The following is a 24,408-nucleotide window of genomic DNA, read 5'->3' on the forward strand; positions in this document are numbered from 1 at the left end:
TTTAATATTTGAAGGAGGTATTGAGGCAAACTACTTAAGTTTCAAACTATGATGACCACAATGCAACATAGCCACGCCCACTGTGACGTAAGTGAATATCAAGCGCTGCAAACACGGCGCGAAACTGAGCAGCTTTTCCTCCTGATGCAACCAGTGACCAAGGGCTGAGAAAGCCTGAAAAGCGTTTGGTGTTCGTTAATTGCTGCCTGAAGATGCCGTTTTCCCTGACACCTGAGTGAATAAAAAAGGTTAAATAACGCTGATGTGTGGCGCCTCAATTGTAGGGCAGCGTCATATGGAGTATGTAGCGGCCCGGCTCGGGTCGCGAGATGCCCCGCCGCGAAAGAGCGGCTCCTTGATGCTGTGTGCAAACAAAAGCAGCATGAGAAGGAACAGCGTGACCGAACTCTTGGGCAATACTGGATGGGACACGGTGGTCTCCAGTACCAGCGAACCTACTAAAGGATTTTAATATTTGAAGGAAGTATTGAGGCAAACTATTTAAGTTTCAAACTATGATGACCACAATGCAACATAGCCACGCCCACTGTGACGTAAGTGAATATCAAGCGCTGCAAACACGGCGCGAAATTGAGCAGCTTTTCCTCCTGATGCAACCAGTGACCAAGGGCTGAGAAAGCCTGAAACGCGTTTGGTGTTCGTTAATTGCTGCCTGAAGATGCCGTTTTCCCTGACACCTGAGTGAATAAAAAAGGTTAAATAACGCTGATGTGTGGCGCCTCAATTGTAGGGCAGCGTCATATGGAGTATGTAGTGGCCCGGCTCGGGTCGCGAGACGCCCCGCCGCGGAAGAGCGGCTCCTTGATGCTGTGTGCAAACAAAAGCAGCATGAGAAGGAACAGCGTGACCGAACTCTTGGGCAATACTGGACGGGACACGGTGGTCTCCAGTACCAGCGAACCTACTAAAGGATTTTAATATTTGAAGGAGGTATTGAGGCAAACTACTTAAGTTTCAAACTATGATGACCACAATGCAACATAGCCACGCCCACTGTGACGTAAGTGAATATCAAGCGCTGCAAACACGGCGCGAAACTGAGCAGCTTTTCCTCCTGATGCAACCAGTGACCAAGGGCTGAGAAAGCCTGAAACGCGTTTGGTGTTCGTTAATTGCTGCCTGAAGATGCCGTTTTCCCTGACACCTGAGTGAATAAAAAAGGTTAAATAACGCTGTTGTGTGGCGCCTCAATTGTAGGGCAGCGTCATATGGAATATATATATATATATATATATATATATATATATATATATATATGTGGGGATTCAAGCTTTTAGATTATGGGCTCCATGGACATTGTTTTTGCCCATTGGAGGGCTGATCTGTGTTTCTGTCATCCCATTTAGGGTAGAATGTAGACTGCGTGCACTACATGTCCCAGCTATCACTGGGAACTCATTGGAGTAGTCCATTAGAGGGCAGTGATTTAAATAAAGTGCCGTAGTAACACGAGACTTTGACTATGCCTATGATTAAGGGATTACTTCTCCCGGAACGCGTCAGGCCAATTTGAATATTGTGATGTCCCTGGTGCTCAACGGATGATTCTTGGTTCCTGAGAGCGTTCTCACCGGCTGAGCTCCTGTTTATGATATATATATATATATATGTATATATATATATATATATATATATATATATATATATATATATATATATATATATATATTTCTGAAGTATACATCTGCCTGTGGATTCCTCACCTTTTGAATACCCCCTGCGCCAGCATCCCGAGGAAATTCTTTTCCTAGCTCTCCCACGTAGACGAGGACGTCATAATAGCACGGCTCCTCTTGTGACTCCGTATGACGTCATCGGAGCCATAAGAAGAACTCGTCGGCGTGCTGACGTCAGTTCCCTTTTTTCCGCGCCGTCGATGCGTAACGGTTTGTTCTAGGGACTCTCCATTTTCTTGGCGATTGCTTTGTTTCATCGAATTATTACAGAGATGGCTACTTCTAAGAAGTCTGGATTCAAGCCATGCAGGGAGTGTGGTGGACATATGTTGATGACTGATCCCCACGATGATTGCCTTTGGTGTTTGTTTTTTGACCACGACGTCGAAGGGTGTCAGTGCTGCAGGAAAATGAATCCTAAAGCTTTGATGGAACGAGAGTCAAGCTCTTCATGGCTAAAGCGAAGAAGGAGAAGAGGGGTCGAAAACGTTAAAAGTCGTCAACTTCGTACACTTTAAATTCAAAGAAGCACAAGAAGTCGAAGAAGAGGCATAGTTCTTGGCGTCGTTCTTCGAAGGGCACCTACAACGGCTCAGCGACGTCGGAGAAAAGACTTTGTGTCTCCATCACCTTCTCCTTCTCCGCAGGCGTCTCCGAGGTCGCCGGCATTGAGGGGCTCTTCGATGCCTAAAGGTACTGCGATGCCCAGGACATCTCTGACGCCCAGGGAGGCTTCTCCTGGTTTTTGTGGCTTCGCCGGTGCGGGCGCCGTCTCCACCGGCTCTGCAGCTTCCAGTTCAGCCTCAGGTGGAACCTGTTCAGGAAGGTACGGATCCTTATCCTCTTTTTCCTGGCCCTGGAACGGATCCTACGCATCTTTTAAATGCAATGTTTGGCATGTTTGCCAGGGCCTCCCTTCCTACTGGTGCACCTTCGGGCCCCGTGGGGCCATTGGCCTTTAATTTGGGTGTGCGTCATCAATACGCCCAGGCACCTTTCGTGCCATTCATGCCAACGGCTCAGGCTTGGCAGTTTCCAGCGCCGAGGTCCTCCATTCCAAATTCTCAGACTCCATCTGTTGTCGAGTCGGCGCCACCTCTGATTCGATCGCCAATTATGAAGCAGCGCTCTAGGAGAGATGCGCAGAGACTGCTTGAAGAGGAAGAATATAGGCAAGAACAGGAGGAGGAAGAGATTGTCGACTCTGTTGACAAATTTGAAGGCTTACAGGAGGCCAGTGAGTTGGATACTTCCCCAGAATGGGAACTCTCCTCTCCAAAGGCTGGGGTTTCACAGGATGTTGCTCCTTATCATGTAGTTGTAAGGAAAGCAGCTGAGTTGCTTGACCTGCAATCACCTTCAGCTGAGATAAAATCTAACTTTCTGACTGAGGTTCTTAATACGTCTTCAACAGTGGTTGAGCCTCTTCTGCCCTTTAATGAGGCTTTAACAGAACCTCTTTTGGAAGTTTGGCAAAGACCCTTGACTGCTCCAGCCGTTTCCAGGTCTATTGCCAGGAAGTACAAGCCAGCTCCTGGGAATCCTGCTTCTCTGTCTACTCATCCATCACCTGAAAGCTTGGTGGTCCAAGCTTCTTGCTCCAAACAGTCATCTGGTTCCTTCCCTGCCATCCCGGGGATAGGGATTCTAAAAAGATGGAGCAGGCGGCAAAAAAAGTATTTTCATCTGCAAGCATGGCATTGAAATCTACCAATGCTACCTGCTTACTTGGAAGATATATCCATGGACTCTGTTACACAGCTAGCCCCAAAGCTACCTGAGGATGATCGGGTTAATTTCCTTGAGACACTTTCTGACTCTCAGGCTGCTGCCCGTCAAGTTATACAGCCAGGTTTGGATACGGCTGACTCGGTGGCCCGAGTAATGGGATCTTCTGTGGCAACAAGGAGACAAGCTTGGCTAAGATCATCTAGATTTTCTCCTGATGTTCAGGCACCCCTGTTGGATTTGGCCTTTGATGGTACGAGACTGTTTGGCACTAAGGCCTACTCTGCTTTACGACGCTTTAAAGATAGCAGAGCGACTGCAAGATCTCTGGGCCTTCAAATGCAGTCTAGAGGGTACGGCTACAAGCGGTATCGAGGTTTTGGAAGAGCAGCTTCCTTCTGTGGCCGCCAGCAACCTCAGCAGAGTCAACTGCAGCAGAACCCTTTGTACGAATTGTACAGGGGTAAGAATAGAGGCCATTTTCGAGGAGCCGCTCGGCAGCAGTCCTCCTCCTCCTCCTTCTCCTCTTCTCCTCCCCCCACCGTTGGTGCCACAGGAAAGCAGCTCTAGATCCCCCATCTTAGAGCATGTTGGTCCTGTAGGAGGTCGGGTGTCCCACTTTCTACAAGATTGGAAATCGATGACTTCAGACCGTTGGTTTATGAATCTTGTAGAGAATGGGTACACCCTCCCTTTTTTAGAGTTTCCTCCTCCTTACCCTCCTCGCCAGGGTTGGTGTTTAGAGGACCATTTGTTGCTTTTGCAGCAGGAGGTTCTTGCCTTGCTACAGAAAGGTGCGATAGAGGATTTTGAATCTTTACCTCAGACAGTAAAAGTTCAAAATGATGACCTTGGCTCAGGTTCTTCTGGCGCTGCAACAGGAAGACTGGATGGTGTCCATCGATCTGCAGGATGCGTAATTACATCTTCCCATCCTGAAGTCGCATCAGAAGTATCTCCGTTTCAGGGTAGGATCGCAACACTACCAGTTTGCGGTCCTCCCGTTCGGTCTGACTTCCCCAACTTGAGGCTGTACAAAGGTGATGGCGGTGGTAGCAGCACATCTCAGAAGGTCAGGGGTTCCTGTTTTCCCCTATCTGGATGACTGGCTGTTGAAAGCAGAGTCTCTGGAGGTGGTGTTGCGCCGCTTGCAAGCAACAACACAACTGTTGTTCAACTTGGGTTTCTCGATAAATGTACCCAAATCTCACCTGGTACTTCTCAGCGCAGCCTGTTCATAGGGGCAATACTGGACACTACTGTGTGTCGGGCATTCCCGCCTCCGCAGAGGATTCTCGACATTCAGGAGATGATTCCTTTGTTTCACGATGGAGCGGTTGTTCCAGTCCTGAAGGTTCTTCGTCTGCTCGGTCTGTTCGCTTCCTGCATACTGTTGGTCAGTCATGCACGCTGGCACATGAGCGCACTCCAGTGGTGCCTCCGCAGGCAGTGGTATCAACACAACGGAGATCTCGGGAAGAAGGTCAGAATCTCCAGAGATGCTGCAGCGGACCTGACTTGGGGTGTGCAGGGCAACCTGTCTCAGGAAAAGCCCTTTCAGCCTCCTCCTCCGGTGGCCACAGTGATCACGGATGCCTCCACTCTAGGGTGGGGTGCTCATCTGGGGGATCTGGAGGTCAAAGGTGTTTAGTCCCCAGAGGATAGGTTGCTTCCTATCAACCTTCTGGAATTGTGGGCGATACGTTTGGTACTAAAAGCTTTCCTTCCATCCCTTCGCGGTCATTCAGTTGAGGTCCTGACGGACAACACTACCGCGATGTGGTACATCAACAAACAGGGAGGTGTAGGGTCGTATCGCCTCTGTCGAGAGGCTCTGCGACTATGGTCCTGGGCTCAGGGACATCAGATTTGTGTGCTTGCAAATCATCTAGCCGGTGTAGTGAATGTTCGTGCGGACAGTCTCAGTCGGCATTACTCGGCTGATCATGAGTGGCGGCTTCATCCGGAGGTGGTCTGTCACATCTTCGAGATGTGGGGATCTCCTCGGTTGGACCTGTTTGCCACTCACGAGAACGCGCACTGCCCGTTGTTCTGCAGTCTCCAGTATCCAATGCAGGGAGCGCTGGGGGACATGTTTCAATTGGATTGGAGCTCGCAACTCCTTTACGCGTTTCCTTCCATACCCTTGATTCCTCGGGTTCTGAGGAAGATTCGCCAAGACCGGGCCCAAGTTATATTGATCGCTCCGGATTGGCCAAGAAGGGTGTGGTACACAGATCTACTTCACCTCTCATCGCACCTTCCGCTCCGTCTCCCTTTCAGGGCAGACCTCCTCTCGCAATCGCAGGGGCAGGTTCTACCCCCCCACCGCCAGAGCCTGCGCCTTCATGCCTGGAGATTGAACGGGGCAATCTGAGTTCATTCTCTCTCCCTCCAGATGGGGTGGATGTCATTTTATCATCCAGGAGGCACTCCACCAAATCTGTGTATTCTTCCAGGTGGCCCAAATTTGTGAAATGGCGTGGAGAGAGGTCCATTGATCCTTTGAAGTCCCGCTTGTCTGATGTGTTAAGTTTTTCCCTTTCCTTGGCCCAGCAGGGTTGTGCTGTGGCTACAGTTAAAGGTTATTTATGGGCTTTTATTTGTTTGCCGGATCAGCCGTCTTTATTCAAATCTCTGGTTGTTATGAGTTTTATTAAGGGCCTTACAAATAAGTTTCCTCCCACTCCTTTCATTATGCCTCAGTGGGATTTAAATCTTGTTCTTACTTTTCTAATGGGTTCTCCATTTGAGCCTCTTCATAGTTGTCCTTTGAGGCTTCTCTCTTTTAAGACGGTTTTCTTGATTGCCATTACCTCGGCCAGGAGGGTAAGTGAGCTTCAGGCTCTTAGTTCTAAACCTCCATTCTTGACCATTCCTGCAGATAAGTTGGTTCATAGGACCAGGGCTGCTTTCCTTCCTAAGGTGGTTACTCTTTTCCATTTGGGACAGTCCATTATCTTACCTACCTGCTATCCTCCCCCTCACCCTTCCAAGGTGGAGGAGAGACTTCATCACTTGGACCCGAAGAGTGCGGTCAGTTGTTATCTGGACAGGACCAGGGAATTAAGGCTGAATGCTCAGCTCTTCGTGGGCTACATTGGTCGGATGAAAGGAAGAGCTGTACACAAGTGAAGTCTTTCCAGATGGATCATCTTGTGTATCAAGATCGGCTATGCTCTAGCCAAGAAGGACCCGCCTGACGGTATCAGAGCTCATCCTACCAGAGCTAAGTCATCTTTTTCTGCTTTGGCTAGAGGTGTTCCTGTTGATATTTGTAAGGCAGCAACATGAGCCTCCCTCCACACCTTTGCAAAGCATTACTGCTTATATTCGGAGGTTAGGCTGGACGGACATTTTTCTCGTTCTGTTCTGCAGGATTTTTTGGTCTAGTCAGGTGACACCCTCCTCCGGGAGAGGTACGGCTTTGGGATTCTATTCAAAATGTGAGGAATCCACAAGCAGATGTATCCATCAGAAGAACAAGTTACTTACCTTCTGTAATGCTTTTTCTGGTGGATACACTATCTGCCGGTGGATTCCTCACTGTCCCACCAACCTCCCCGTTGTCCACCTGTTTCTACCAAAAATGCTTTAACTGTTTGACATGAGTGTTTTTAATATATCTTTTTCATGCTTATGCTTTAATAGTGGAAAATGCTTGGTCTGTTGCCCTTTTTCCATGCTATTATTAGTTAGACTATGTGTGCTTGCATTTGTATATATATTTTGTATACTGTGTATACATGTAAAAATGTGTCGGTCCACCCGTTTGCCTCGAAGGCACTGACAAAATGGGTGGAACTGATGTCATCACGCTGACGAGGTCTTCTTATGGCTCCGATGATGTCATATGGAGTCACGAGCGAAGCTGTGCTATTATGACATCCTCGTCGACGTGGGAGAGCTAGGAAAATAATTTCCACGGAATGCTGGCGCAGGGGTGAGGAATACACAAGCAGATACTGTATCCACCAGAAAAAGCATTACCGAAGGTAAGTAACTTGTTCATATATACATAGATATATATGTATATCTATATATATACACACACACACACACATACACATATATATGCATATATTATTATCTACTGGCGGTCGCCAGTAGATAGTTATAGTTAGGACCGTGTTTCCATAGGAAATCCGCAACATTCTATTTGGAATAACTTTGGCGCCGGTTGACGAATCCTCGCGACATTTTCAAAATAGGTGGGGCGCTCCGCTCCGCTCCTACCCTGAAAGTCTCTGGGGGATTCGTCAAGCGGGGGCTGAGAAAAAAGGGGGGTCCCAAAACACGTTTTCCCCATGCAATTTTCCATAGGGACCTTTAGTCCAAGGTACAGCCCGAACGGCTGAACAGAATTACTTGAAATTTGGCAGAGAGGTAGTCCTCAGCTCAGGGAAGTGCCTTTTGCAGGTCTGGTGTCAATCTGTTCAGTAGTTCCTGAGAAAATCAAAAGTAAAATCATATATATATGTGGGCGGAGCCTAACCACACATCTCATCCTGAGATCTGATTGGCTGTCAGCACTTCATCCAAGAAGTGTTGGCAGCTATCTTGGGACCAATATACACGATAGCACCTCATTAAAAAGCATTGCAGTTAATAGAAGGTTTTAAGACTTTAGTTACATTATAAATCATTTGTTGATGGTACCATACTCATTTTAGGAATTGTTGTATGTTCTAAGGTGATTTCACCATGTGAAAAAGCCTTCTGCTGGGATATCATGATTGAGAGAAAAATATTTTCTCATGCTTTTCCCACAGAGGTTTGGAAGGTGATCTATAAGCTAAACTGAGAGCTTATTTTCTGTAAATTCATATTATCTTTCTCAGTCATGTGAGAATGAAGTCTGACATTCTCAGTAAAACATGTACATCCAACAAGGGCAGAGACTGTCAGTTGATTCCTTTGCGTTCTACTGCAGCTTCCCAGAGTGTTCCAAAGAACAACTAGAGCGCTAACAGTCCTACTTATGATAAACGTATGGCACACCTGAAGCCATCTTGCTTGGATTAAAGTGGTAACTCTTAAAACATTTAATTTAAAAAGGAACAAAATGAGGGGGTTCATTTTTCCATAACAAGTATGATTAGTGCTGCAGAAAGAAAAACTAGGGCACATTTTGACTTCTGAAATCCTCTTTTCCTTCATTAAAAAATTCTGACATCTAGACTGCAACATGCACTTTCAATACCAGCAGCAGTTTCCCCTGGTGAGCAGTAGCTTTACTACAGTGATCTAATGTGCAAAAAGAGTGCTAACATTCTGAATGTATGGCAAATGTGTGACACATCTGAATGCCTTCTTGATGGAATCAAAGTAAAAAACTGAAAGTATTTCCTACTGAGGAGACTGCAGTAAATGACGAAATTAGGAAACTTCATAACAAATAAATCTCCCAAGATGGCCACCAGAGACAAAAGACCCCAAATGTAGCCCAAATATCACCCAGATGTAGCCCAAGTATAGCCCAATGACAGAATGTCCCAGAGTGTTCTTAAAAACAACTAGAGCGCTTACTGTCTTCATTATGACAAAAGTATGGCACACCTGAAGCCATCTTGATTGGAATAAACTGGTAACACTTAAAACATTTAATTTAAAAAGGAACACAATGAGGGGGTTCATTTTGCCATAGAAATTATGATTAATGCTGAAGAAAGAAAATGAGGGCACATTTTGAGTGACTTCTCAAATCCTCTTCTATTTCATTAAAAAATTCTGACATGCAGACTGAAACATGCACTTTTAATACCAGGAGCAGACTTCCATGGTGAACAGTAGTTTTACTACAGTGATCTAATGAGCAACTAGAGTGCTAACTTTCAGAATTTATGGCAAATGTGTGACATATCTGAATACCTTCATGATGGAATCAAAGTAAAAAACTGAAAGCATTTCCTACTGAGGAGACTGCAGTACATGAGGAAATTAGGAAACTTCATAACAAATAAACAAATAAATCTCCCAAGATGGCCACCGGAGACAAAAGAGCCCAAATGTAGCCCAAAATCACCCAGATGTAGCCCAAATATAGCCCAATGACAGAAGTGTGCAAAACACTTATTATTTTGTGTTTTTGCAGTGTTATATAGTGCAGACTTGTCAGGTATTGGAGTGCTTTACATGAGCATTGGTTACATCACACAAGAACAAATTCATTTTGGTTGTAGACATGGGGAGACTAAGTGATTTGACCAGAATCACAGAATGTCGAGCTGAAGCAGAAACTCCAACCTGGTTCCCCAGTTGCAAAGTCTGCAGTTCTGGAAGTAACACCACATCCTCTCCCCTAAGTGCAACATTTAATCAAGTGGTCAACTGGATAAAAAAACATAAAGACAACAAATAATTTAAAAGTGCTTTGTCGCTATTTGCAAACTCCGAAAATATGTCCTTATTTTAGTCTTTTAGAGCACTAACCATAATTTTGATGCCAATAAGACCCTCTCATATATGTAATTTCTAAAGGAAATGCTCTAGGTATTACAGTTTTGATTACATCAAGATGACGTCAGGCGTTCCACACTTTTGTAATAAATATAGAATGTTAGCAATCTAGTTGTTCATTAGGATACTGTTGAGAGGCAGAGGCCAGGGGCACGGACTCTGAAAATTGAAGGCAGGTAGGAGGGTGCAAAGGCAACAATTTAACCACACTGAGCAGGCAGGAAGGGCCGTGGCAGCACAACAGACTATGGAGGGCAGTGGAAAGGGGGGCAGGGGCAACAAACCAACAATACAGGACTTGCAAGAGAGGCTGTGGCAATGTAATAGACCATTGTGGGCAGAAGGAAGAGGCAATGGTAGTAAAACCATACATGCCAACAGACCCGATTCAGCCAGGAAACGTCCAATGTTTTTAAGCTCAAATGGGCTTTATTTGATCTGTCTCCTGTCTACAATCTCCTCTTTTTCAATGTAACTCAAAGGGGAAAATCAATACCCCAGTTTTTTTTCAAAATCTCCCTCTTACCAAGTTCAAAATGTTCGCAAGTATGGTACATTGGATCATGGAAGGAAATGGGGTAGGGACATGGACTTGGATAACAGAGGACAGGAGGGACATGGAGAGGTGCACCAAACTGATCCTGCAGGGCAGGCATCAGGGTTTGTAGCAGCACAATACACCACACAGGGCATGCGGGACGGGAGTGCAGCACAACAATCCATAGAAAGCAAGAGGGAGGGGACAGGACCATGCACATGGACAACATAGAACAGAGGGGCAAGAGGCAATGGTAGCTAGCTGACCATAATGGACAGACAGGAGAGAAAGCTGCAGCATAACAGACCATAAAGGGCAGGAGGGACGGATCAGGGGCATTACAATGGAACAGACAAGCCAGGAGGGAGGGAGTAGGGGTCTGCACATGTAAACAGAGGGCTGGGGGCAAGGGGGCAGGGCAGGAGCAGCAAGATAGCCATGGAGGTCAGGCAGGATGGGCACTAGAAGCAAGACACACCATGAAGAGCAACAGTGAGACTGTGATGGCATACACACAGACCATGGAGGGAAGGTGGGAGGGGGTCAGGGGCAGCTAACTGACCACACAGGGAAGGTGGGAGGGGCCATGGCAGCACAGAAGACCATGCATGGCAAGTGGGAGGGTTAGTGGCAGCACAATGGCTATGATGGGCAAGAAGGAGGGTGCAGGGGCATGCACAAAGGACGATGGAGGATAGAAGGGAGGGTCAGGACCTGTGCACAGACAAGAAAGTTCAGGGGAAGGGGCCTCACAACAGACCGCACGGGGCAGGCAGGAGGAGCAGTTGCAGCACAACAGACCAGGGAGGGCAGAAGGGTGTGGCAGTACAATGGACCATGTAGGACAGGAGGAAGAGGATAGGGGCATGGCATGTGGACAGGCAGGGTGGAGATGGTAGGGACAGGTTACAGTCATCTGACAATGCTAGGCAGGTGGGAGGGGAGTGGCAGCTCAACAGAACACTCAGAGTAGATAGGAGTGGCAGGTCCATGGAACATGGTGGGCAAAAAGGATGGAGCAGGGGCATGCACAAAGACATCGGAGGGCAGGGGGAAGGAGAATAGGGGCAGCAAGCTAAGCACAGAGTTTAAGCAGGAGGTCAATGATGGGGCAAATAATTGGGCAATGGAGGGCAGGAGGAGGGGACTGGTACATCATACTAAATTGAGGGCAGTGGCAGCACATCAGACCATGCATGGCAGGAGGGAGGAGGCTAGTCCATGGATTCACACAACAGAGGATAGGGAGGAGGGGGATGGGGCAGCAAGCTAACTGTTCAGAGAAGGCGGGTATTAGGAACTTTATTGTTTTTAAAACGTGTGTCTGTGCAAAGTACTTAAAATATGAACAAGTATGCAGCATAATCTCACTTTTATTCAGGAAGAAGAGGACGTTTGTGACTGTGACTCCGGGCTCACTTGGCAGAAACACCCCCTGATCCTCCACCCCCTATCGCAAAATGTAATGCCCGTGAAAAGGGTAGGTGAACACAGTGTTATATAGAACATAGTCCTGAGAGCACGATTGAAAATGAAAACTAGATATAGTGTATGGTATAAACTATGCACCAAAAATTGTGATATAAGATGAACCGGGCGTGAAATATAATATGCAATACATTGTGCGCAATGACAGATTCATTGGAGAGTGTGAGATAGCACAGGCACTAGCGCGTGCTATGCGATGTGCGCCTTGGAGTGTAATATGCACAGGGCAGTGTTGTGTAACCTAACTAGTCTCTAAAGTTGTAATATAAAATATGTGCTGGGGAGTGTAACATTGCATATGCTCTGTGACAAAGATATGGATCCCAGATTGTAATATGTATGGCATAGCACTGTGCGTTATAACATAGGCATCGAGGAAGGCACGTTAGATGGAGCAATATAACCCGTGCGAAGACAAGTGTGGCATGACATATTCACGGGGTGGTGTTACAGTGCACATGGGCTAGAAAGTGTCATAGCATATGCACTAGCTGGTGGAATACAACACAGAGGTGTGTGGCACTCGGCAGGCAATGGTGGGTGTAACACAGCATTGGGCTCTGCCAGGAGCGCGCTGTGACTCTCAAGTGATGTTCGTCCCCTTTCCAGAGAGTAAAATAAAAAGTATTACACATCCGGCAGTGGATGTGTGTTATATTAACCGTGAGGGGGGTTTCTTACATAGTTTTGGTCGATTTTTTGTCGAATCCCCTTTGAATGGCTTGGTGTGCATGTGTATTAAATGTGCCCGTCAATAGCTACCCATGTTTGTATAAATAAACGACAAGGGTGTCTACCGGGATTAGGCACGGTAGGGCATCAGACATGTCAGAGCTTCACTAGTGGTGTAAATACATTCCACGTGGATTCATTGTATGCATAGTCGCCTTTTAATGAATATCACTCAAATCGTCATGGTGATAGGTACGTACGGTTTGTCCAGCATGTCCTAGGTGTGTCTATAAATATTTTTTTTTTTTAAATAATAAAAAACAGTGGTCGGCCCTGGGGATTGGGGTCAAAAAAATATAATTAGGAGACAGGCCCTGGGGGATGGGGTCATCAGGGCCAATAAATTAGAAGAAGAAGGGGAACCACACAGCTCCCCTTCTTAAAAAATTAAAATAAATAAAAGACTGGCATCGTGCCGAAGGCCACGCCCCCTCCTTGCAGCACTCTGCAAACGCGCCCCCTGGCGAGTTGTAAGTTGGGGAATTAATTCCTCTTCAATGCTGAGGGTCCCTGAGGGCCAACTAGCCCAACAGGCATCTCCAGTATGCGCCAGGGAGCTGCGCTGCAGACAGGTGTTCTGAGGCCAAGCCCCTTTTTACACCTCTCTGCAACGCAGCTCTGTGGCGCTTACTGGAGGTACCTAGTGGTCTAGTTTGACCCTAGGGACCCTTAGGATTCAAGGGGACTTAATTTCTCAACTTAGAACAGCCACAGGGCGTGTTTACACAGTGGTGAAGGGAGGGGACGGGGCCTGAGGTGACGTGTGCAAACACCCACTATGGCACGTTTTAAATTGGGGATATAATTTCCCTTCAATACTGAGGGCCCCTGGGGGCTAACTAGCCCACCAAGTGCTTCCAGTAAGCGCCACTGAGCTGCGTTGCAGAGAGGTGGTCCAGGCTGTGCCACTTTTTACACCTCTCTGCAACGCAGCTCTGTGGCACTTACTGGAGGTACCTAGTGGGCTAGTTGGACCCTAGGGACCCCCAGAAATCAAATGAACTTAATCTCCAAACTAAAAACGGACACAGGGCGTGTTTACACAGTGGTGAAGGGAGGGGACGGGGCCTGAGTTAACGTGAGCAAAAACGCCCTGTGGCCTGTTTTAAGAGGTAGTTTTAATCCCCCTGCCCTATTATATATCAGGGGCTTACAGAGGAGGTCATGCTAATCACAGGGGGACCCCAACGCATAATGTTCCCTAGTGTATGTAGGTGTTTTCACTGTATTCTAAGTGTCTTTTAACATAGCACTGGCTCTAGGACTGGTTAGTCAGACTCAGTTACCACCAGTATTCGTCTGAAAAAGTTGAGGGTACAGGATGATTTTGCAACAAGGATTCTTTCTGCTCTTCTTTTTGTTCTTTCTGCATGTTATCCTTCTTCCTGCACTTTTCTTCGTCTTTGAGGACTTCTGTTGCTTCTTTCTGCACTTCTTTTTTTCTTTCTGTGCATTTTTTCTTCTTTCTTCACATGTCCTATCTCTGTAGGCATAGTTAGAAATTAGCATTTAAAAAACCTTTGAAATTCACAGAAAAAACCATAGGTTTCAGGCACGTTATAGTTAGGAATTAGCATTTAAAAAACCTCAGAAATTCACTGAAAAAACCATAGGTTTCAGGGGTGTTATAGTTAGCTGGACTTTTCACTTGTACAAAACCATTGAAATTCCCCTGTTATAGTTAGTTCAGCTAACTATAACTCGCGCGCCCGCAATGCACTGCTGATGACGTCACATATTACATCACTCATGACATGGTCAGTGACATCACTCATGACATCACTGATGACATCTCAAATGACATCACTGATGACATCACTGATGACATCATCCTTGTGATAGAGTGGCAGACCTCCTCTCACCCTAATATAACCTTTGATACACACATTCAAAAATAGAGACTAAAATTTTCAAAACAATGGACATACCAATACCAGTTACAACAACCTCTTCAGTAATTCTAAGATCCACATACACATCCACTCATTCACCAACAGTCCTATACAGTCACTCATACATGTACTCACTCATCATATGTACTCATACACCTATACATCCTGTTACACAATGCCACTCACCCATAGAGTTACTCACACACATAGTCACTCATGCTAATAAAGAATCAAACATACATTTACTTGCATATACAGTTATACACACACCACCACACTTACTTCTACAGAAACTTACACATACTTAGTCTTTTAAACAATCACTTATAGAAACACATACTTATTCATACAGGAACTCTTTCAATCTCTCACTCTCACATATACTCACTTATATACACCAATAGTCACATATACTAGTTTAAAACATATGTAGTTACTCATAAAGACACTATTGAGACAGTCATTCACTCACTAACACACCCATACACACACTCATCCACCCATACAATCCTGCACACATGCTGTCTTCAACACATAAAAACAGTGAGTCACTCATTCATGCACCTATGCACTACATAATACCCCCCACCGAACCATGCAGACACTCAGACTGATACTCAAAAAAACAACTAATAACCTATATAGACACCCATGTAGCTACTCCCCAACCCATGCAGCCACTTATACACAAAGTGAGAGACTCATACAGATATTTACATATTTAAACATTACTCACTAAGCCATGTATTCACTATGATACACTTAATCAGTCAGTTACACAATCAATTTTTCAAAAACAAATCATCCATTTAGACACTTATATACCCATTTATTCTTCCATCGACCTTGAGATATACATATATAAAACATATTTAATTTTCAGAAAAACAGACATTCACTGGATGATGTCATCAGTGATGTCATTTGAGATGTCATGAGTGATGTCATGAGTGATGTCACTGACCATGTCATGAGTGATGTAATATGTGACGTCATCAGCAGTGCATTGCGGGCGCGCGAGTTATAGTTAGCTGAACTAACTATAACGGGGGAATTTCAATGGTTTTGTACAAGTGAAAAGTCCAGCTAACTATAACACCCCTGAAACCTATGGTTTTTTCAGTGAATTTCTGAGGTTTTTTAAATGCTAATTCCCAACTATAACGTGCCTGAAACTTATGGTTTTTTCTGTGAATATAAATATACATATATAAATATGTATATACATATACACACAGACGTACATCCAAAAAGAGGCATTAAATCTTTTCATTGTAGTCCATTAGTGCTGATCATTCGGCCACCATATCCCTATTTATAGGTCTGTCTCCATGCCAATTTTTCATTCTGAAAATGTGATCACCCTGGGGAAGGTGAGACTAAATCTCATTTAAGTAAGCATTGGGAAGAGGAAGGAGATGATGAGCTAATGTTGCTTTTTACATCTCTGTCCTGCACCAGGTGCTAATCAGCTTTCGGTTGAATTTTCCTGAATGTTTTTGGGTCAGGTGTTGTCTTGCCACCTAAAAGTGAGGTGTTGATGATTTCCGCCGCGCTCCACAGGGCCCAGCGAGTTTGATTAATAGCCTGAAATATTAAGCGACAAAAGAAACAGTGCTTGGATAGGAGTAGAGCGGGGAGCCTGGGGGTGAAGGAATCAATCATTCTTCCTTTTTATTTGCACCCCGTGGATCGTTAGCGTCAAGCACTCGGCGCAGCGGCCGGTCGCCTTGACCCGGGTTGCGTTCCCTGATAATGTAATAGTCAATGCTCTGGATAAGTGGCGCGGGGCCTCGTGCTACGGACACGAGCAGCCTCTAATCACCACCTCTCGGGCACCATCTATTGATCTCGGCTGCCACCTGCAAGGCTGCTTCGGCTTTGATGGATTCGCTGGACGTGCTATTGCACTGACCTCACGCCTCTTCGTCTGTGCTCCGCTTCGACCTCAGCTGCGCCGGCCAAAATGTGCTCGGTGAGGTTTGAGCGAACACTGGCAGAAGTTTCTCCAGCCGAATACATACCAGATTACCCCGGGTTCAGAAAAAGTAACCCCATGTGCACAGTGATCTATAACGTCATCTACTGCCCACTGCTTCCTGAAAGCAATCCACTAGATACTACCCCCGGGTGCGTCCGCTTACTACAGAAAGTAATCCATAACATATCTCCCATAGATGGCAGAAATCATCCTGTACGGGCGACACTCCAGAAACGAATCCATACAGGCCACCTACAAATTGGATACAATAATCTCATGCAGATGACACTCCCTGGAAGCTAATCACATTAAGGATTCTATTAAAAAAAACCTACAGATTAGCCCTGGGTCCCAAAAAGAGATGCCAGTTACAAGGTGCTCAAGAAAGTAATCCACAGCGGATTTTACCCCAAAGTGCAAAATGAAATCCTTTCTGGGTGACACATTCTATATGAACCCTCCTTTGCAAAATGTAAACCTCTGCAGTTGACACATGTGTGTGATAAACTGATTTTTAAATAGTGCTTTTTACCGCAGTTCTGCTGTTTCGTAGCACTCTAAATGACATTCCTCATTATCGGCCAACGCAGCGGTACTTCTGTTATCAGCCTTAAAAGGCTGAAACGCTGTGCTGGCCAGAACGAAACTCGAAGCTATGATTTCCGCGCAGGTTTATTAATCCACTGAGCTATTTTAGCAGATACTCTTCTCGGCCCAGTGTTTCATCTAGGAATATGGCTCAGTGGGTAAAGGCACATGCGGCAGAGAGCTGAATGTGTTCAGGCCTTCTCATTCAATACTGGTGAAACGGCTCAGGTGGTTAAGGTGTCTGCTGCAGGCCACGCCCTTCATGGGCAACCCGAGCTCTTTGCCTTCGCTGCTGCAGGCCAGAGGTTTGAATGCCATTGGATAGCTCAGTCGGTTTGCGTGTTTGTTGCAGAGATCCAAGAATAACCGGCAGGCCGCTAAACCCATTTTGCCAAGCTATCTCAGCGGGTTAGACTTGTTTAGAAAACCCTGGGCATAGGTCTGAATCCCTCGTGAAATAACTGGTTTGCTTTATTCTGAGGGTTCAAAAAATAGTAAGATTCAGTTTGGTAGAAATTAACACATAATATTAAGCATCAAGACACAAGAAAGTTTGTCTTATGTGCTATTTAAATTGCCTTCATAAAAATAATTGTTCACCTATGCTCACAGTGCATTACCTATATTATGCATTAAAGGGACGTAATTTTACTATATTAAATACAGGATGTCGTAACATTTCTGCAATATGCAAGCTGGTGCAATGGTATTTTTTTATTAGAACCATGCCATAAAAAGAAAACTTACCACTGGCTAAATGTGGTGACAAATGCTTGCAATAAAAAAATGAAGTTTTGAAAAAACTATTATCCATCACATCTAATTTTAATAGAACAATAGAGGTGCCTTTTAGCAGGCAGACGTATCCTTTGTAGTTTTAATGAACATCACAGGAAAATATGATTTTATTGACTACCAACAAAAGGTTGAATTGCAGTAAGCTGAAAATATAGTTTAAACAGATGACAGTAAAAAGAATAAAGAATGGAGAAAGGAGTCAGAAAAGTGATAGTGTCATGTTGTGTGTGGAGAGGGTGATGCAGCAAATATGATGAGTCTAATGTGGTGAGTGAGATGCAAGAAAAGGGATGGAAGAAGCGCAACAGTAGTCCGCGTCATGATGTCAGTGCGAGGATGTGCCAGTGATAGTGTAAGTGTGGCACGTGTGATGTGATAAGGACTATTTGGCGAGTGCGGTAGCAGTCAGTGTGCTGCTGTCATATGTCATATGATTGTGATGGTCTTGAGTGGAAGGGCCACCAGCCACAGCTGGGTCTGGCGTCTTAGTGGACTAAAGCGTCTACTGTAGGGGCCTGTGTTTTACCTCATGGTCACAGGTTCAAATCCCAGTGGATCAATGTAGCCTTTCATCCTTCTGAGGTCGATAAAAAGAGTACCAGTGAGTTGGGTAACACTACACATCTCTTATTCAGCTCAAAGATGCCCTCCTGGGTGAACGTGTGCTTTACAAATACACGTGTTATGTTAATGGTGACAGTGATGCGGTCAGTGTGATAGCAGTGAATGTAAGTGTATGATGTTATAATGTGAGGTTAATTGATGGTATTCTGAGGAAGTGACTGAAACAATATTCTCTACAGGATTCTGTGCACAGTTGAAAGTCCTGCAGGTCGTTAATAATTCTCTACATGATAAGTTTTTCCCAAAAATTTGATTTGAACATTTAAGAGTTCAGAAAATCATTTGTTCTGAAACAGTGGCACCTTGTAACCACATTGTAATGAAATGTGCTGCACCTTAAAGACATCACCTTCCCTTTCAAAGGTTACAGAAAGTACACACATTAATATGTCCCTGCTTGTCAGGGAGCAGTTTACACCCAGGTTCAAATATTTAAAAAAAATATGGCATCTATGGAAAGACCCAGTTATCTAAACTTTAAGTTAGTGATAGCCCCTCATGACAAAATTTCACTTTAAGGGAAACAAAAGACATGGGGCATATTATCAAGGCCAGGCAATAAACTTACCGCCGCTTTAGCGTCCGCTTTCGGCCGTAAAGCAGCGATAACTTTATCGCCTAATCAGCAAGGACACGCTAGCGCGTGCTTTGCTGACTTAACCCCCGTTTCCAGCACGCTTAACTTTGCATCGCTAATAGGATGCAAAGTAGGCGTGGCTGGGAAACCCAACCAGGGAAAATATCGCGAAGGCAGCTTCGCGATATTATCAAGGACGGGTAGTGAGTTTTTAAAATCGCGTTAAGTATGCCTTAACGCAGGACTTTAACGTCTGTTAAATTCCTGACTAAGGCATACTTAACATGGGGGGTGGATTGTGTGGCTAAGACCACAGGCCCCTATCATCAAGGGTATCGCCGTTTTCCATGGAACATCGCTGGAAAACCAGCGATGTTCCATGGAAAACATCGCTATTGCTAGGATAATTATCGCCATTGCGCTGAGTGCTGTTAATACAGCGCTAGCATGGCGATAATTATCTGCGATAGCCGGCGTTAAACATTTTAACGCTAAGAGAGGCCAGCGATAATTATCGCTGGCCGTTGATAAAATGCCCCTTGGATTGTCTTATATGCTGTCACACTTGACTTCATTAGTGTGATCTTGGGCAAAAGACACAATAGCAGTGTACATCGGTGCCCTTACCAGATGATGTTTGCTGTGGGTGGTAAAACTGGGTTTACATGGTATTTAAAAAAAACTTTCATTTGTCTTGTTAGCAATAGACAGCACACTTACTGTCTGTTGTGAAACATATTGAGGCTTACCGTGAACATAGAGACGCTTAGACCCCATGTGGCTTACCGTGAACATAGAGATGCTTAGACCCCATGTGGCTTACTGTGAACATAGAGACGCTTAGACCCCATGTGGCTTACCGTGAACATAGAGACGCTTAGACCCCATGTGGCTTACCGTGAACATAGAGATGCTTAGACCCCATGTGGCTTACCGTGAACATAGAGACGCTTAGACCCCATGTGGCTTACCGTGAACACAGAGACGCTTAGACCCCATGTGGCTTACCGTGAACACAGAGACGCTTAGACCCCATATGGCTTACCGTGAACACAGAGACGCTTAGACCCCATGTGGCTTACTGTGAACATAGAGACGCTTAGACCCCATGTGGCTTACCGTGAACATAGAGACGCTTAGACCCCATGTGGCTTACCGTGAACACAGAGACGCTTAGACCCCATGTGGCTTACCGTGAACATAGAGACGCTTAGACCCCATGTGGCTTACCGTGAACATAGAGATGCTTAGACCCCATGTGGCTTACCGTGAACATAGAGACGCTTAGACCCCATGTGGCTTACCGTGAACATAGAGACGCTTAGACCCCATATGGCTTACCGTGAACACAGAGACGCTTAGACCCCATGTGGCTTACTGTGAACACAGAGACGCTTAGACCGCATGTGGCTTACCGTGAACACAGAGACGCTTAGACCCCATGTGGCTTACTGTGAACATAGAGACGCTTAGACCCCATGTGGCTTACCGTGAACACAGAGACGCTTAGACCCCATGTGGCTTACCGTGAACATAGAGACGCTTAGACCCCATGTGGCTTACCGTGAACACAGAGACGCTTAGACCCCATGTGGCTTACCGTGAACATAGAGACGCTTAGACCCCATGTGGCTTACCGTGAACATAGAGACGCTTAGACCCCATCCATTACTTACCATTGGTTGACTTTCCTTGTCACTTTAATTTGCTTGATTCTTATTCTTGTCCTTGCTTCTCAAACTTGTGTTTGTCCCTCCCATGGAGCATTTTCTCTTTACTATGAGTGAGTTTGCCTGGTATCTGAGCTGAATGTTAGTAACTACTTTTTTCTTTTTTTGTAAGCACTCACAGAGCGTGCATCGATTTTAGAGTCATCTCCCTCACTTACGTTTCTCTCCCTTCTTGCTACTGCCCGTACAAGAGTGCTTTTCCCCGTCCCTCCCTGTTGCGCTCACTCATTTATCCATGTTGAAGCTACCCCGCCCTCTCTCTTTATGCTCCTGTGTCACCCTGCTCTCTCCCGTGTTGTTTCCACGTCTCTCACCGTCCCTGTGTTGCTTCCATGTCTCCCCACCTTCCCTAGGGTGCTCTCAAGCCCCCTGCCCTTCCATGAGGTGTGCTGCTACCCATCCTCCTGTTGCTTCTACCCCCTTGCTTCTCCCCTGTTGCTTCCACGCCCCAGCTGCTTTAAAAAACAAGCATTGGCATAGCCAATAGGTCTCGCCTTTGGGACCTTATAAGTGTTTAGCCATGCAACAGTTGCATAACTAAATACTTATAAGGTCCCAAAAGCGAGACTTATTGGCTATGCCAATGCTTGTTTCTGTTTATTACTGCTCTGTAGTAATGACGGCACCCATGCTTCAGCTTAAACATCTTAAGCTAAAGTCGGGTGCCGAGATTGCTTCAAAAGTAAAGAATTGTCTATTTCTTTACTTTTGAAGCAATCTCAGCACTCGACTTTAGCCTAAGATGTTTAAGCTGAAGCACGGGTGCCGCCATTACTACATGGGGGAAAAATGCTACCGCCGGCCACAGCTTGCAGTGCATGTGCGCGAGTGGTGCGCGCGCAGCAGTAATCACGCCATATGGCGCCTCTGCTCAAGCTCGCGCCCGATGCACTGCAAGCTGTGGCCGGCGGTAGCATTTTTGGAAGCCCTTACTTTAATTCTCGCCAGACCAGCGCAAGCGCTGGGTCAGGCGAGACCTAAAAAAGCTTTTGCATGTTTTATTTTGTTTTTAGTTTCTGGTTCGACTCGTTCAGGTTAAATACAGTAGTACCTGCTTGGTGCAATGGCAGATGAAAGGTTAGTGGGAGGAGATCTTGACATGTACCCTTAGATAATTTAAGGGATCCGTGTATGGATGGACGGTGGAGGACCGCCACAAAGACAGAGAGGTCCTCCGACAAGTTAGAGAAACTGGGCAGTAGGAAACAACTGTGATGGACCCTAGGAAGGGTACCAGGGTAGAAATCCATGGAGGGAGGTCTATAGTATCAGGCTCTCTCAGCCGCTTAGCACAGGCTCCCCCCGTTCCAGTATTTGCCCCCGAAATGTAGCCCCTACCGTCCCCTAATTTCAAGCCTACCACTGTCACCACCTCCACGAGTCATTCATTTGCGTGGGTTGCGTCTAGCAGGGACCCTAATGTTGCAGATGGCCCTCCAAAAAGCTAAGGCTGAGGAAGAGGAAAAGGCCAGTGAGCTCAAGAGTAAGAAGTTGAGGTTAGGTCGCCAGGAGCCAGTGGAAAGGACAGGTAGGAGGGTGGAGGAACGGGCTTTTGGGGATAGAAAAAAAGAGCGAGAGGAGTGGGGAAGGGAAAGGCCTGAAAAAGAGAAAGAATTACAAAACGGGCATTCAGCTAAAAGACCGAGTACCAACTGCACCTATGATAGAGTGGGTGTTGATTGTGGGTGAAGACATCCAAGGGGGCCCTGTTGCACTCATCACAGTAGCAATGGACATTTGGGAAAGGGACTCAGATGCCCTCATCATACCCTTCCAAATAAAATGGGGTTAGTGTTGAAAGCTAGTATCAATGGGAGGCAGGTACCTGCTATGAAACATATAGGTGCCTGAAGAGATTCTCTCTAATGCGAATGGCACAGGCCTGGTAGACAGTGGGGTGACATGGTGTACCCAATCACCCCACTTGAGGTAGAAATCAATGGAAAGTTGGGCATGGTTGATGTAGGAGTAAGAGAGAAGGAACGTGCTGGATGTCTCTTGGACAGCGACTTAATTGCCCCTGGTTTAGTACCAGGAACAGAAACCTACATGGCTTGGACAACTTCATCTGTGTTGATCAGAGCTCACAATGCACATCATTATCAAGAAGAAACTGGAACCAAGTGAGTGCATCATGGCAGACTCTGAGAAGTCACAGGTTGTGATGTCCATCATCCCTGCTCCAAGGATGAGATGCCTGAAGTGGACTTGGTGTTGAAGTCTGCGTCATGCTGGAGGACCTAACTGGGAGGAATTCCACTAGGCACAAATTGTATATGGTTGTCAACTTCGGAAGGATGCTCAGGAATAGGTCTTCAAGGAAGTGGTTGTAATACATTATATTGGCTGAGCAGGTGAACTGATTTACAGTGAGTCTGTGAATACTGATCCAGGCATTAGCAAGAGGCTTATAGTTCTCCTAGTGCGCAGGAATTTCCTATCATTGGTCCATAAGTTGCCATTTGCAGGACACTTGCCCATCAGAGAGACACAGGAAGGGTTGGAGTCTTTGATCTACCGGCCAGGGTTGTTTAAAGATACAAAGAGGTTCTTCTGTCCTACTGGACAACTGAGTAGGAAGTCACGAGGTAAGACTGTGGCACCATTAGTACCATTGACAGGTGGAAATTTGATATTGTTGGTCCATTTAACACCCCGCCTCTCAGCTTCAGGCAACAAGTATACGTTGGCTATGGTGGTCCGTGCCACAGGGCATCCAGAGATTGTACCTCTGAGGAGCACAATTGCAACTGTGCTAGCCAGTGTACTTGTAGGGAGCTTTTTTAGTATTGGATTTCATATGATAGCAATTAACCACTGTGTGAAAAACTTTGGCTCCTCATATATGACAGAGATGTGGGAGCAAGTTTGTGTAACATATCTTTTTTACACAGCCTACCACCCACAAACCAATAGGTTGTTGAAAGGTTTGTGAAAAGTCTTAAGAGCATGATGGGAGCTCTACCAGAGATCCTCAGGAGGAAGAAGGACCCTTTCCCTGGGATATCTCCTGTTTGCCTAGAGAGAAATTCCGCAGAAGGGTGTTGTGATCAACCCTTTGAACTTCTCTTTGGGCACTGAAAACTCCCATGGTGTGGTGGTCATTAGCTTTTTTCATTTTTACATCTCTAACTTTGACGGGCAGAGCAAAAGCAGAAAAGACCTCTGCCGCTCTTTCTGCCTTTACTCCATCTGCTAAATCCTAGATCAGGCCCTCTGTCTAGAGTGGCACAGTGGATGAAAAGCAATGGTTTGGAATGTTACTCTGAGGAATTACTTATTTGCAAGCATTCTTCCCATCTCATTTTGGGTGTTAGATTACCAGTAGTGTGTCTGGAAATTAAGAAAGGTGCTGCTGTCCAAGCCTTCAACTGCCAATGTTTGTGCATTCTAAAAAAGTGGTATATTTGCATCCATTCAAGGATTAGTTCTATGGGTGCATATTTGCAACTTTTTGGGTAAAAATGCTCACTAAATATATTTAAGTTACTGATCCAAAAAATGAGCAAGATAAAACCTGTTGGTGATATCAGGATGACAAGAAAAAACAACACAGACATAGCCGACCCAACTCAG

This window comes from Triturus cristatus, chromosome 12 (assembly GCF_964204655.1).
Source record: "Triturus cristatus chromosome 12, aTriCri1.1, whole genome shotgun sequence".
Lineage (NCBI taxonomy): Eukaryota > Metazoa > Chordata > Amphibia > Caudata > Salamandridae > Triturus > Triturus cristatus.